This window comes from Odocoileus virginianus, chromosome 11 (assembly GCF_023699985.2).
Source record: "Odocoileus virginianus isolate 20LAN1187 ecotype Illinois chromosome 11, Ovbor_1.2, whole genome shotgun sequence".
In the NCBI taxonomy this organism is placed as follows: domain Eukaryota; kingdom Metazoa; phylum Chordata; class Mammalia; order Artiodactyla; family Cervidae; genus Odocoileus; species Odocoileus virginianus.
This window is the reverse complement of record NC_069684.1, coordinates 27,920,998-27,937,468: the sequence shown is the minus strand read 5'-3', so window position 1 is coordinate 27,937,468 and position 16,471 is coordinate 27,920,998. Positions and strand designations below refer to the sequence as shown.

Here is a 16,471-nt window from a genome sequence, read left to right as displayed (position 1 = left end):
CTAACAATTGCTGTGTTGCCTCTGGGTGCAGAGGAAACGATGGAGGCCCAGAGAGGCAAGGCCTTGGCTAACGTCACCAAGAAGGACTTCCAGGGTCCTGCCTCCTGCCTCAGGGCTAAGGCCCCCACTAACCCTGCCTGCACCTTCCTCTGCTCCACCTGCCTCCTGTCTTCAGACTCTTCTTCCTTTGCAGCTGCTTCTTCCCCAACCCCACAGCCTCACACAGCATCACAACACACAAACCTTTCATTTCAGCCACACCTTGTCTTGTCCCCGCTTCAGCAAAACTTCTAAAGAACTGTCTGTTGAGGACTGACCGTATCCTCTTCTCTGTACCCTTCACTCTCCACCTTTCACCCTCACCAGCCAGGAAACCACTTTGCGAGGCGCTGCCAGAACTCCACCCACACTTCCCTGCAAGCAGGTTCTAAGTGTTGGGTCCCTGCTCACCCATCCATGACCCTTTTTGTACTACACCTACTGTTGGGCACCTTTAACAGTCCCATATGATGAACATGCTAAGCAGTTTTTATTGAGCTCCTAAATACTTTGGCCACCTGGTGCAAAGAGCCGACTTATTGGAAAAGACCCTGATGCTGGGAGAGATTGAAGGCAAAAAAAGAAGGGGGTGGCAGAGGATGAGATGGTTGGATGGCATCACCGACTCAATGGACACGAGTACGAGCAAACTGCAGGAGATGGTGAAGGACAGGGAAGCCTGGCGTGCTGCAGTCCATGGGGTCTCAAAGAGTCAGACAGACACGACTTAGCAACTGAACATCAACAACCGTGTGCAGAGCACTGCTAGGTGCCGGGAGCTTGTATTCCACTAGGGGTGGGGCATATAATGAACAAACAAACTAATTAATAAATAGGAAAAACACTAGACAGTCATATGTGGAGGATTGAGAAAGAGTGGTTTTAACAAGGTCAGTGCTTCTGTGCTGGTTTTTGACTGGATGTCTGTCTTGACCAGAGGAAAGCCCCTTCAGGTAGAAAGAGGATCCCCAGGAAGTCCTAAGGCAAGACTGAGCTAAGTGGGTGGGTAGTGCAGGGATCATGGTGATCTCCACACTGGGGTCTGCATTCCCATTGCTGGTCAGGATGGAGGGTGTTCAAGGCTCCTTAATGCCTGGGAAAGAGAGCTGACGTGGGGCTTCTTGGTTCTCCAGATGGACTGTGCCAGAGGTGATGTGGCCCACAGGTAGGTGACCGTGGGATTCCTGGGGCTCAGGATGAAGGTCACACACAATGATCCCTGGAGGGAGGGGAGGGTGAGAGGACGTGTCAACTCCAAACACTTGCAAAGCACAGAGAATGTGGATTTCAGCAGTTTTGATCAGGTGAGAACCCCATATCCAGCTCTTTCCTCCTTGACTCTTTGAAGACTGAAGAAATGGATGCAGAACCAAGTCCCTTCTGCCATTGCAGGAGGTTACCTTGACCACTCACACAGGACTGGGCATTCTAGTCACTGAAATGAGACTTTTATTTATTTATTTATTTTCAGTCAGTCACCAGATATTTATTAAGCACCTTCAATACGCCAGATTCTATTCCAGGCACTGGGAAATGCTCCAGAGAACAAAATAAAATGTCCTGAAGGCGAGAGGAGTTGGGGACAACAGAGGATGAGATGGTTGGATGGCATCACCCATGTGATGGACATGAGTTTCAGTAGGCTCCGGGAGTTGGACAGGGAAGCCTAGCGTGCTACAGTCCACGGGGTCGCAAAGAGTCCAACACGGCTGAGTGACTGAACTAACTAACCCTCTGACAGCTTACAGTCTAATGGAGGAAATTACTCAGTGAGTATATCCATCCATTTAACAATTTTTTGTGTGTGTATCTACCTATACAAGCACTCTTGTCAGTGCTGGAAATACAGTGATGAGCAGGACAAAGTCCCTACCCTTAGACAGTTTCTACATGAAAAATCTGATGAAGTCTACAAAAAAAAAGTACTAGATTAAATGGAATTAAGAAGCTTGCAGAAAGAAGAACAATATACAAAACCAATTGTATTTCCTTTGTTTTTATTCTTATTGTTTAGTCACTAAGTCATGTCTGACTCTTTTGGGACCCCATGAATGCTCCTTTGTTCCTGGGATTTCCCAGGCAAGAATACCAGAGTGGGCTGCCATTTCCTTCTCCATGAAATGAAACTTTAAATAATGACCTTAAAGAACAGCAGACTTTGATTACTGAAGAATGACGGAAAAGTTTTGGGACTTTAGATTGCATGTACTGTGGTGAAAATGAGACTCCACAAAGTGGGGCTCCCTAGTTGTTTCTGTGGGCCCAGCTTCTTCACATAGAGGCCCTGTAACCTGTGCTCCCCCAGACCTGGGGCTAGATGTCGGAGCACAGAAAACTGTAGAGTGAGTGTGTTTAACCTGGAGATGGCTGCAGAACTGGGAGGCACTGAGCTGTCTGTCTGCAGATAAAGGGAATGATCTGAGGGGAGATACTGCCTGCAGGTTGTGGCAGAGGTGCTGCTGATCCCCAGAAGTTCCTCCACACCCACCCTGGGGTGCAGGATCCCACAGGAAGACGGCTCAGCCCCACTGTCTTCCTGGCCTCTGTGTATTGGCTGGAGTGAGAGGCTGAGTGGTGGCCGAGTTTTCAGTGCCTTCTGGAGGGCCTCACCTCTCCTAGAGTGTGGATGGTGTTATCACAGGCGGAAGGACCTTGCTCCCTCAAGTCAGGTAGAGACTCATCCAGGGGATACCACACAACTTTGTCAAGTGAGAAAGGCCCTCAGTGACTGTGAAGTGAGCCTCCAGTCCTGGGTTATGAAGTGAGCCTCCAGTCCCCAGATGTCTGCCCACCCTGATGAACACAAGGCAGCTAGTCGTGTCCCTTCTTCCCTCCTTAAGGTGAAGCAAGAAGAGAAATCCAGGGCAGCTTGAAGGAGTGAGAGGAAGCAGGAGTGGGGTTAGCGAGGTGAGGGGGCACCAACCCTCAGAAAGGCCTTGGAGAAGCTGGGAAGACAGTGCTGAAGGTGCTCCTTGGAGCTGCCACCTGGGCTGGGAGGCTGGGATGAGGCTGGGGACACAGGGCAAGCAGAGATACGCCTGTGAGCTACACTTCCTAGAGGTCTGACCAGAAGTGTCAGAGAGAGGAGCAGAGTGGAAGGGAAAGTTAGAGGCATGGAAAGTTAATTCCTCCTCCTTCAATTTGGGAGAGACAAATTGTGGATGTAACTGGTGATGGAAGTAAAGTCCGGTGCTGTAAAGAACAATATTGCATAGGAACCTGGAATGTTAGGTCCGTGAGTCAGGGTAAATTGGAGGTGGTCAAACAGGAGATGACAAGAGTGAACATTGACATTCTAGGAATCAGTGAACTAAAATGGACCGGAATGGGTGAATTTAACTCAGATAACCATTATATCTACTATTGAGAACAAGAATCCCTTAGAAAAAATGAAGTAGCCATCATAGTCAACAAAAGAGTCTGAAATGCAGTACTTGGATGTCATCTCAAAAACGATAGAATGGTCTCTGTTCGTTTCCAAGGCAAACCATTCAATATCACAGTAATCCAAGACTATGCCCCAACCACTAATGCTGAAGAAGCTGAACTTGAACGGTTCTATGAAGATCTACAAGACCTTCTAGAACTAACACCAAAAAAAGATGTCCTTTTCATCACAGGGAACTGGAATGCAAAAGTAGGAAGTCAAGAGATACCTGGAGTAATAGACAAGTTTGGCCTTGGGGTACAAAAATGAAGTAGGGCAAAGGCTAACAGAGTTTTGCCAAGAGAATGCACCAGTCATAGCAAACACTCTCTTCCAACAACACAAGAGAAGACTCTACACATGGACATCACCAGATGGTCAATACCAAAATCAGATTAATTATATTCTTTGCAGCCAAAGATGGAGAAGCTCTAAACAGTCAGCAAAAACAAGACCGGGATCTGACTGTGGCTCAGATCATGACCTCCTTATTGCATAATTCAGACTTAAAGAAAGTAGGGAAAGCCACTAGACCATTCAGATATGACTTAAATCAAATCCCTTACAGATTATACAGTGGAAGTGACAAATAGATTCAAGGGATTAGATCTGATAGAGTGCCTGAAGAACTATGGATGGATATTTATAACATTGTAGAGGAGGCGGTGATCAAAATCATCCCCAAGAAAAAGAAAAGCAATAAGGCAAAATGGTTGTCTGAGGGGGCCTTACAAATAGCTGAGAAAAGAAGAGAAGCAAAAGGCACAGGAGAAAATAAAAGACATATCCATCTGAATGCAGAGTTCCAAAGAGTAGGAAGGAGAGATAAGAAAGCTTTCCTAAAGTGATCAATGCAAAGAAATAGAGGAAAACAGTAGAATGGGAAGGACTAGAGATCTCTTCAAGAAAATTGGAGCTATCGAGGGAACATTTCATGCAAAAATGGGCACAATAAAGGACAGAAATAGTATGGACCTAACAGAAGCAGAAGATATTAAAAAGAGGAGGCAAGAATACACAGAACTATACAAAAAAGGCCTTAATGACCCAGATAACCATGATGGTGTGATCAGTCACCTAGAGTCAAACATCCTGGAATGTGAAGTCAAACAGGCCTTAGGAAGCATCACTACAAAGAAAGCTAATGGAGGTGATGGAATTCCAGTTGAACTATTTCAAATCCTAAAAGATGATGCTGGAGTGAAGTTAAAGTTCTGCACTCAATATGCTAGTAAATTTGAAAAACTCAACAGTGGACACAGGACTATAAAAGGTCAGTTTTCATTCCAATCCCAAAGAAAGGCAATGCTAGTGCCAAAGAATGTTCAAACTACCACACAATTGCACTCATCTCACACGCTTGCAAAGTAATGTTCAAAATTCTCCAAGCTAGTCTTCAACAGTATGTGAACTGAGAACTCCCAGATGTTCAAGTTGGATTTAAAAAAGGCATAGGAACCAGAAATCAAATTGCCAACATCCAATGGACCATAGAAAAAGCAAAAGAATTCCAGAAAAAATTCTACTTCTGCTTAATTGACTACACTAAAGCCTTTGACTGTGTGGATCACAACAAACTGTGGAAAATTCTTAAAGAGATAGGAATACCAGACCACCTTACCCGCCTCCTGAGAAATCTGTATGTAGGTCAAGAAGCAATAGAACCGGACATGGAACAACAAACTGGTTCCAAATTGGGAAAGGCTGAATATTGTCACCCTGCTTATTTAACATATATGTAGAGTATATTATGTGAAATGACAGACTGGATGAAGCACAGCTGGAATTAAGATTGCCAGGAGAAATATCAATAATCTCAGATATGCACATGACACTACCCTTTCAGCAGAATGCAAAGAAGAACTAAAGAGCCTCTTGATGAAGGTGAAAGAGGAGAGTGAAAAAACTGGCTTAAAATTCAACATTCACAAAACTAAGATCATGGCATCCGGTCCCATCACTTCATGGCAAATAGATGGGGGAACAATGGAAACAGTGACCAGCTTTATTTCCTTGGGCTCCAAAATCACTACAGATGGTGGCTGCAACCATGAAATTAAAAGACATTTGCTCCTTGAAGAAAAGCTATGACAAACCTAGACAGCATATTTAAAAACAGAGACATTACTTTGCCAACAAAGGTCTGCCTAGGCAAAGCTATGGTTTTCCCAGTAGTCATGCATGGATGTGAGAGTTGGACCATAAAGAAGGCTGAGCGCCAAAGAATTGCTTTTGTATTTTGGTGATGGAGAAGACTCTCGAGTGTCCCTTGGACAGCAAGGAAATCAAACCACTCAATCCTAAAAAAAATCAGTCCTGAATATTCATTGGAAGGACTGATGCTGAAGCTGAAGCTCCAATCCTTTGGCCACCTGATGCGAAGAACTGACTCATTAGAAAAGACACTGATCTGGGAAAGATTGAAGGCAGGAGGAAAAGAGAATGACAGAGTATGAGATGGTTGGATGGCATCACTGACTTGATGGACATAAGTTTGAGCAAGCTCCAAGAGTTAATGATGGCAGGGAAGCCTGGGGTGCTGCAGTCCATGGGGTTGCAAAGAGTTGGACACAACTGAAGGACTAAATTGAATTGAGTGTGTTAAAGGCCAAGGGTCTGCTTTAGAGGCTAGGGTTGGAGAGCCAGGAGGAGTTTCCAAAAGGAGCAAAGTCAGTCTTAGGTAGGAGGAGGAACTCCAGGCTCAGTCTGAGGGCAGGATTGCCTGACAGCTACTGTCTTAGAGGTCAGGTAAAGGCTGGTGAACGAGGAGGAAGAGCAGACCCAAAGGTGGCTGCTAGGTCACTGGAATAGGGTTGTAAGTTTTGGAACTGGGCTCCATAGCAAGGTTGATGAAGCAGGAGATGAGAGACATGAAGCTGAAGGAAGGTGGGGCGCCTGGGTGAGGGCAGGCGATGTGGAAAGGAAGGTGCCAGCAGGGCTTGGAGGGGGGCCTGCAAGTGGGGGTGAGAGGACCGTTTGCCCCAGAGTATCAGACTGTGGGCTGGCCTCCCAGGGGATGGCTGGGCTCCCATTACTCCAGGCACATGAGGCTGGCTTGATTTACTTATTTATTTTATTGAGACAAAATCCACATAATGTAAAATTAATTATGTTAAAGGGAACAATTTGGTGGCATTTAGTGCCTTCACAGTATTGTGCAACCAATATTGTTGTTTATTTTCAAAACTGCTTCATCAACCCAAAAAGGGATCCCCACTCATTAAGTAGTCATTTGCTGTCACCCTCTGGTTTGATTCCTGGGTTGGGAGGATCCCCTGGAGAAGGGATAGGCTACCCACTCCAGTATTTACGGGCTTCCTTAGTGGCTCAGATGGTAAAAAATCTGCCCGCAATGCGGAAGACCTGGGTTCGATCCCTGGGTTGGGAAGATCCCATGGAGGAGGGCATGGCAACCCACTCCAGTATTCTTGCCTGGAGAATTCCATGGAGCGAGGAGCTACAGTCCATGGGGTTGCAAAGAGTTGGACACGGCTGAGGGACTAAGCTCACACACACTCCTTCACCCCTGGTAACTACTCATCTGCTTTCATCTCTATGAATTTGCCTTTTCTGGATGTTTCATAAATGAACTTGTACAATAAGTGACCTTTTGTGACTGATTTCTTTCATGGAACATAATGTTTTCAAGATTCCTCTATGTTGTAGCCTGTGTCAGTACTTCTTTTATGGCTGAATAATATTCCATTGTGTGGATATGCCACAATTTTATAATCCATTCATCGGCAGATACGCATTTAGGTTGTTCCCACTCTTTGACTGCTGCAAGGCATGAGCATTTAGGGGCTAGATTTTGCTTGAATGTGTATTTTCAGTTCTCTTGGGCACATACTGAGGACTGGAATGGAAATTCTGTGCTTAACTTTTTGAGGAATGACTGAATTTTTCCTCAGTGGCTGCCCCACTATACACTCTCTCCCTCTTTCTCTCCTTTTTTTTTAAATTTTTTTTTGCAGCACTGGGTCTTCATTGCAATGTGGGGGCTCCTGTAGTTGTGGCATGAGTTTAATTGCCTCAGAGCATGAGGGATTTTGGTTTCCTGACCCAGGATCAAACCCGTGTCCCCTGCATTGGAAGGCAGGTGGATCCTCAACCACTGGACCACCAGGAAAACCTCCTCACTGTACATGGCATTCTCCCCAGCAATGTACAAGGGTTCCATCTTTCATACATCCTCACCAACACTTGCTTTTTTTTTCCATCAAAAAGATTATAGCAATTCTAATGGATGCGGAGTGGTACCTGGCTTGTTTGCTTTATGTATTTGTTTTCTCAGTTGAAGAGAGGTTTCAGAAGGCAGAACTGTACCAGTGGAGTTGGGGAGTGAGACAGTCCAGCTGCCCAGTGGTGGGTTTGGAGCTGCCTTATTGCCTCTGATGGTCCCAAGGATCCTGAGGGGCCATCCTTATCTCTGTCATCACAGAACAGCCTCAGAAAGACTGGGTGACTTGTTCATGGACACACAGCTTCTCACTGGGGAAGGAGTTTGCTGATTCCAAGGCCCCCTTCTCTCCTATTCATTCTTTGCTGTCCCTACCTGGATCTTGGGAACTAAGTTGGCCACCAGATGAGCTAAAAAGGCCACAAACCTGCACGCTGGACATCGGAGTTCCACATGTGGTCACGCAGAAGTGGGGACTTGGGCAGATGTCAGAATCAAATTCCTATAGGCAGAGCTTCCCGAAACATCAGCCTCTTTAGCGTACTTTTGGGTTCAGAATAAGACCAGAACTTTGGGAACCTGGCCATTGCTGTGATACCTCTTGCTTCGAGCTTTTGTTGTTGTCACTATGTCTGACTCTGCGAAACTCCACAGAACTTTCATCAGTACAGTTCAGTTCAGTCGCTCAGTCGTGTCCGACTCTTTGCAACCCCATGGACTGCAGCACCCCAGGCTTCCCTGTCCATCATCAACTCCCCAAGCTTGCTTAAACTCATGTCCATCGAGTTGGTGATGCCATTCAATCATCTCATCCTCTGTCATCCCTTTCTCCTCCTGCCTTCAATCTTTCCCAGAATCAGTGTTTTTTTTTCCAAAAGAGTCAGCTCTTCCCATCAGGTGGCCAAAGGATTGGATCTTCAGCTTCATTCAGCCTCAGTCCTTCCAATGAATATTCAGGACCGATTTCCTTCAGGATTGACTGGTTTGATCTCTTTGCTGTCCAAGGGACTCTCGAGAGTGTTCTCCAACACCATAGTTCAAAACCATCAATGCTTCCGCACGCAGCTTGCTTTCTGGTCCAACTCGCACAGATGGACCTTATGGTCAACCTTCCATCAGGGTTGGGCTTCCCTGGTGGCTCAGAGGGGAAAGCGCCTCTCCGCAATGCGGGAGACCAGGGTTTGATGCCTTGGTCCGGAAGCTCCTCTGGAGAAGGAAACGGCAACCCAATGCAATACTCTTTCCTGGAAAATTCCATGGACAGAGGAGCTTGGTAGGCTACGCTATAGTCCATGGAGTCATGGGTCACAAAGAGTCGGACACGACTGAGCGACTTCACTTTCTTTTTTTCTTTTTTTCCATCAGGGTTGCTCCAAATTTGGGGGCGGGAAAGCGTGATTTCAAGGAGGCAGCGCCCCCTGGTGGCAGCACTGGGAGCCTACGGGGAGGACCCCGGCTTCTCCTGGGAAATGCGGTGAGAGGTGCCTTCTGAGTGCAGACAGGGAACAGAGACCCGGCCCGCTGCAGCATTAATCAGACGCATAGGATCGCAAAGACTCAGGCACTACGAGCGGCTAACACCTTCACGCATCTGAGGACAGGATAGGGGTGCGAGGAGGGTGGGAGGCAGCAGCACCTCAGTCATCTAGCTTAGGTGGGAGTGAAGCCCAAGAGGCAGGCAGGGACACGGACCTAGCACCATGTGCTCAGAAGCCGTTTCTTGGGTATTTCTTAAGAGCGTGAGCAGAAGGAGCGGCCTATGCCAAAGCCTTTGACTGGATCACAATAAACTGGAAAATTCTTAAAGAGATGGGAATACCAGACCATCTGACCTGTCTCTTGAGAAACCTGTATGGGGGTCAGGAAGCAACAGTTAGAACTGGACATGAAACAACAGACTGGTTCCAAATAATAAAAGGAATACGTCAAGGCTGTATGTTGTCACCCTGCTTATTTAACTTACGTGCAGAGCACATCATGAGAAACGCTGGGCTGGAAGAAGCACAAGCTGGAATCAAGATTGCCGGGAGAAATATCAGTAACCTCAGATATGCAGATGACACCACCCTTATGGCAGAAAGTGAAGAGGAACTAAAAAGCCTCTTGATGAAAGTGAAGGAGGAGAGTGACAAAGTTGGCTTAAAGCTCAACGTTCAGAAAACTAAGATCATGGCCTCTGGTCCCATCACTTCATGGGAAATAAATGGGGAAACAGTGGAAACAGTATCAGACTTTATTTTCTTGGGCTCCAAAATCACTGCAGATGGTGATTGCAGCCTTGAAATTAAAAGACACTCCTTGGAAGGAAAGTTATGACCAACCTGGATAGCATATTTAAAAGCAGAGACATTACTTTGCCAACAAAGGTCCATCTAATCTAGGCTATGGTTTTTCCAGTAGTCATATATGGATGTGAGAGTTGGATGGTGAAGAAAGCTGAGTGCCGAAGAATTGATGCTTTTGAACTGTGGTGTTGAAGAATACTCTTGAGAGTCCCTTGCACTGCAAGAAGATCCAACCAGTCCATCCTAAAGGAGATCAGTCTTGGGTGTTCATTGGAAGGACTGATGTTGAAGCTGAAACTCCAATACTTTGGCCACCTCATGCGAAGAGTTGACTCATTGGAAAAGACCCTAATGCTGGGAAGGATTGGGGGCAGGAGGAGAAGGGGACGACAGAGGATGAGATGGCTGGATGGCATCACCGACTCAATGGACATGGGTTTGGGTAGACTCCGGGAGTTGGTGATGGACAGGGAGGCCTGGTGTGCTGTGATTCATGGGGTCGCAAAGAGTTGGACACGACTGAGCAACTGATCTGAACTGATGTGGGCACATCTCCTGATCACAAAGAGGGTGATTGGATCTGGTATCAGGTGGCCCTGAAGCCTCACCAGACTCCTGGGAGCCAGGGTCTCTTTGGACCTCACAGATTTGAGGGTGAGATGGGTCGTCCGCCTGCATCTTCTCCAATTCCTGCCTCTGAAGAGGAGAAATCTGGGTTCAGAGAGGTATGACTTAGTGCCCTCCCACCCTCAGGCTGCGCTTTCCGGCATTTCTCGAGGCACAGGAGGGTTGAAGGCCTTGATTCAAATCACAACAGGCAAGGCCAGATAAGCGGCTGAGGATCACAGTGTCCTGAGTGGCTGGCACAGTGCTCACCCACAAGCCTGCAATGCAGGAGACCAGGGTTTGATTCCTGGGTCAGGAAGATCCCCTGGAGAAGGAAATGGCAACCCAAATACAGTACTTTTTCCTGGAAAATTCCATGGACAGAGGAGCCTGGTAGACTACGCCACAGTCCATGAGGGGTCGCAAAGAGTAGGACGCTACTGAGCGACTTCACTTTCTTTTTTTCATCAGGATTGCTCCAAATTGCGAGATTTCGAGGTGGCAGCGCCCCCTGGTGGCGGGACTGGGAGCCTACGAGGAGGACCCTTGCTTCCCCTGGGAAATCTGGTGGGAGGTGCCTTCTGAGTGCAGACAGTGAACAGAGACCCGGCCCGCTGCAGCATTATCCAGGTGCATGGGGGTTGCAAAGAGTCAGGCACGCCTGAGCGACTAACGCCTTCAGCATCGAAGGACAGGATAGGGGTGCGAGGAGGGTGGAAGTCAGCAGCACCTCAGTCATCTAGCTTAGGTGGGAGGGAAGCCCAACGGGCAGGCAGGGACATGGACCTAATACCCCGAGCCACAGCAGCCCTGTTTCTTGGGGATTTCTTAAAAGTGTGAGCAGAAGGAAGGGCCTTGATATGGGCACATCTCCTGGACACAAAGAGGGTGATTGGAGCTGGTATCAGGTGGCCCTGAAGACTCACCAGACTCCTGGGAGCCAGGGCCTCTTTGAACCTCATGGATTTGAGGGTGAGAAGGGCCCTCCACCTGCATCTTCTCCAATCCCTGCCTCTGAAGAGGAGAAATCTGGGTTCAGAGAGGCATGACCTAGTGCTCTCCTGTCCTCAGGCTGCTGTTCCCTAGCACTTCTCCAGCATAGGAGGGTTGTAGGCCTGGCTACGAATCACAGCAGGTAACACCAGATACCGGGGTGAGGATCGCAGTGTCCTGAGTGGCTGGCACAGTGCTCACCCACAAGCCCCTTTGTGCAGTCCAGGGATTCCACTGATGGAGAAACTCAGGCTGCAGCCATCTAGACTACACCTGTGTCTGTTTCACTGAGAGGCCCCTCTTTAGGCCAAATTCCAGTCCAGCTCAGATCCAAGATCTTTCCTGGGCCTGGTCACCTCTGATGCTGTCTGCCTGTGCCCCTTCACAAGCAGAGGAAAAGGTTCGGGATAACCTTCTCCTTGAGCCTCTGGCTCCAGTTCCCCTTGCACAAGCCCAGTCTTCAGCCTTGTCTTTTCCTTTTTGGAAATTTTTTCCAGTTAAAATCATGATTCTCCAAAATATAGTATGCATTTACATACACTAATGTAAAATGAAGGCAGGGCCTAGTTGGAGACTGAGCCAGCATCCAGAGGGCATAAACTTCAGGACCCCTTTCCAACGTCATGCCCTGGGGTCTCCAGGGAGGATTGGGATCCCAGCCTTGAGGATGAATTGAGGTGATTTATGTGGAGGTGGGAGTGGAGGACAGTCTAGATGGGGGAGAGGAACTTGTGTTACTAAGAGCAGAAGCCACAGGTGTGTTGTGCTCCTTCATTCTCAACTCCTAAGTACCCGGCACGTATCTATCATGCAATCTACAGATTCAGTGCAATTCCTATCAAAATTCTGATGCCATTTTTCACAGAAATAGAAAAAAAATCCTAAACCTTGTATCAGTTCAGTCTGTCGGTCGTTTCCAACTCTTTGCAACTCCATGGACTGTAGCTTGCCAGGCTTCCCTGTCCATCACCAAACACCCAGAGCTTGCTCAAACTCATGTCGATTGAGTCAGTGATGCCATCCAACCATCTCATCCTCTGTTGTCCCCTTCTCCTCCTGCCTTCAATCTTTCCCAGCATCAGGGTCTTTTCCAATGAGTTGGCTCTTGCATCAAATGGTTGAAGTATTGGAGCTTCAGCTTCAGCCTCAGTCCTTCTACTGACTATTCAGGGTTGACTTCCTTTAGGATTGCCAATTTGATCTCCTTGCAGTCCAAGGGACTCTTAAGAGTCCTCTCCAACACCACAGTTCAAAAGCATCAGTGCTTCGGCACTCAGCTTTCATTGCGGTCCAACTCGCACAGTGGGACCTTGTGGTCAACTTTTCATCAGGGTTGCCCCAAATCCGGGAAAAATAAGCGCCATTTCAAGGAGGCAGCTCCCCCTGGTGGCGGCACTGGGAGCCTGCGCGGAGGACCCGGCTCCCTCCGGAAAATCCGGTGGGAGGTGCCTTCTAGGTGCAGATAGGGGACAGAGATCCGGCCCGCTGCAGCATTATCCAGGTGCAAAGGGTCGCAAAGAGTCAGGCACGATTGAGCGACTAACACCTTCACAGCATCTAAGGACAGGATAGGGGTGTGAGGAGGGTGGGAGGCAGCAGCACCTCAGTCATCTAGCTTAGGTGGGAAGGAAATCCAAGGGGCAGGCAGGGACACGGACCTAGCACTCTGAGCCCCAGCAGCCCTATTTCCTGGGGATTTCTTAAAAGCGTGACGGTGACTCAAGCCATGAAATTAAAAGATGCTTACTCCTTGGAAGAAAAGTTATGACTTACCTGGACATCATATTAAAAAGCAGAGACATCACTTTTTTAACAAAGGTCCATCTAGTCAAGGCTATTGTTTCCCCAGTAGTCATGTGTGGATGTGAGAGTTGGACTATAAGGAAAGCTGAGAGCCGAGGAATTGATGCCTTTGAACTGTGGTGTTGGAGAAGATCTTGACAGTCCCTTGGACTGCAAGGAGATCCAACCAGTCCATCCTAAAGGAAATTAGTCCTGAATATTCATTGGAAGGACTGATGTTGAAGCTGAAACTCCAATACTTTGGCCACTTGATGCAAAGAACTCACTCATTTGAAAGGACCCTGATGCTGGGAAAGATTGAAGGTGCGAGGAGAAGGGGATGACAGAGGATGAGATGGTTGGATGTCATCACTGACTCAATGGACATGAATTTGAGTAAACTCCAGGAGTTGATGATGGACAGGGAGGCCTGGCGTGCTGCAGTCCATGGGGTCACGAAGAGTCAGGCATGAGCGACTGAAGTGAACTGAACTAAAAGCGTGAACAGAAGGAGGGGCCTTGATGTGGGCACACCTCTTGAACACAAATAGGGTAATGGCAGCCAGTATCAGGTGGCCCTGAAGACCCACCAGACTCCTGGGAGCCAGGGCCTCTTTGGACCTCATGGATTTGAGGGTGAGAAGGGTCCTCCGCCTACATCTTCTCCAATCCCTGCCTCTGAAGAGGAGAAATCTGGGTTCAGAGAGGCATGACCTAGTGCCCTCCAACCCTCTGGCTGTCTTCCTAGCACTTCTGGAGGCACAGGAAGGTTGAAGGCCTTGCTTCAAATCACAACAGGCAAAATGAGATACTGGGGTGAGGATCGCAGTGTCCCGAGTGGTTGGCACAGTGCTCACCCACAAGCCCCTTTGTGCAGTCCAGCGATTCCACTGATGGAGAAACTCAGGCTGCAGCCATCTAGACTACAGCTGTGTCTGTTTCACTGAGAGGCCCCTCTTTAGGCCAAATTCCAGTCCAGCTCAGATCCAAGATCTTTCCTGGGCCTGGTCACCTCTGATGCTGTCTGCCTGTGCCCCTTCACAAGCAGAGGAAAAGGTTCGGGATAACCTTCTCCTTGAGCCTCTGGCTCCAGTTCCCCTTGCACAAGCCCAGTCTTCAGCCTTGTCTTTTCCTTTTTGGAAATTTTTTCCAGTTAAAATCATGATTCTCCAAAATATAGTATGCATTTACATACACTAATGTAAAATGAAGGCAGGGCCTAGTTGGAGACTGAGCCAGCATCCAGGAGGCATAAACTTCAGGACCCCTTTCCAACGTCATGCCCTGGGGTCTCCAGGGAGGATTGGGATCCCAGCCTTGAGGATGAATTGAGGTGATTTATGTGGAGGTGGGAGTGGAGGACAGTCTAGACGGGGAGAGGAACTTGTGCTACTAAGAGCAGAAGTCAAGAGAAGGAAAATAAATAAAAGATGTATATATTGGGAAAAAAAAAAAGAGCAGAAGTCATAGGTGTGTTGTGCTCCTTCATTCTCAACTCCTAAGTACCCGGCACATATCTATCATGCAATCTACAGATTCAGTGCAATTCCTATCAAAATTTTGATACCATTTTCATAGAAATAGAAAAAAAATCCTAAACCTTGTATCAGTTCAGTCTGTCAGTCGTTTCCAACTCTTTGCAACCCCATGGACTGTAGCTTGCCAGGCTTCCCTGTCCATCACCAACTCCCGGAGCTTACTCAAACTCATGTCCATTGAGTCGGTGATGCCATCCAACCATCTCATCCTCTGTTGTCCCCTTCTCCTCCTGCCTTCAGTCTTTCCCAGCATCAGGGTCTTTCCAGTGGGTCAGCTATTTGCATCAAGTGGCCAAAGTATGGGAGCTTCAACTTCAGCCTCAGTCCTTCCAATGAATATTCAGGATTGACTTCCTTTTGGATTGCTGGTTTGATTTCCTTGTAGTCCAAGGGACTCTCAAAAGTCTTCTCCAGCACCATAATTTGAAAGCATCAATTCTTCAGCTCTCAATAGTCTTTATGATTCAACTTTTACATGTGTACATGACTACTAGAAAAGCCATAGGTTTGTCTATATGGACATCTATGCGCAAAGTAATGTCTGTGCTCTTTAATACTCTGTCTAGGTTTGTCATAGTTTTCCTTCCATAGAGTAAGCATTGTTGAATTTAATGGCTGCAAGCACCATCCACAGTGATTTTGGAGCCCAGGAAAATAAAATCTATCACTGCTTCCTCTTTTTCCACATCCATATGCCGTCTTAGTTCTTTGAATGTTGAGTTTCATGCCAGCTTTTTCCCTCTTCTCTTTCACCCTCATATCTTCACCCTCTTCAGTTCCTCTTCACTTTCTGTCATTAGCATGGTATTATCTGTATGTCTGAGGTTGTTGATATTTCTCCTGGAAATCTTGTTTCCAGCTTGTGATTCACCCAGCCCAGAATTTTACATGATGTAGCCTGCATAAAAGTTAAAAACAAGCAGGTGACAATATACAGCTTTGTCATACCCCTTTCCCAATTTTGAACCAGTCCATTGTTCCATTTCCAGTTCTAACTGTTGCTTCTTGACCTGCATATACATTTCTCAGGAGACAGGTCAGGTGGTCTACTAGTCCTATCTCTTTAAGAATTTTGAACAGTTTGTTGGATCTACACTATCAAAGGCTTCAGCATAGTCAATGAAATCAGTAGTAGATGTTTTTCTGAAATTCCCTTGCTTTCTCCATGATCCAGGGAAGGTTGGCTGTTTGATCTCTGTGTCCTCTGCCTCTGAAATCCAGGCTGTACCTCTGCAAGTTCTCAGTTCATGTACTGCTGAAGCCTAGCTTGAAGGATTTTGAGTATTACTTTGCTAGCATGTGAGATGAGTGCAATTGTGGTATAGTTTGAACATTCTTTGGCATTGCCTTTCTTTGGAATTGGAATGAAAACAGACCTTTTCCAGTCCTGTGGCCACTGCTGAGTTTTCCAAATTTGCTGGTTTATTGAGTGCAGCACTTTCACAGCATCATCTTTTAGGATTTTACATAGCTCAGCTGGCATTCCATCACCTCCATTAGCTTTCTTGTAGTAATGCTTCCTAAGGCCCACTTGATTTCACACTTCAGGATGTCTAGCTCTAGGTGAGTGACCACACCATTGTGGTTATCCAGGTCATTTAGACCTTTTCTCTATAGTTCT

General features: G+C 47.1%; 1 protein-coding gene across 1 annotated transcript in view; it reads left to right on the top strand.

Annotated features, from left to right (window-relative positions):
- The window catches only part of ZBTB17 (zinc finger and BTB domain containing 17), an 80,423-nt gene that overhangs the window by 18,889 nt on the left and 45,063 nt on the right, over positions 1-16,471 (top strand). The gene's annotated exons all lie outside the window — the stretch shown is intronic.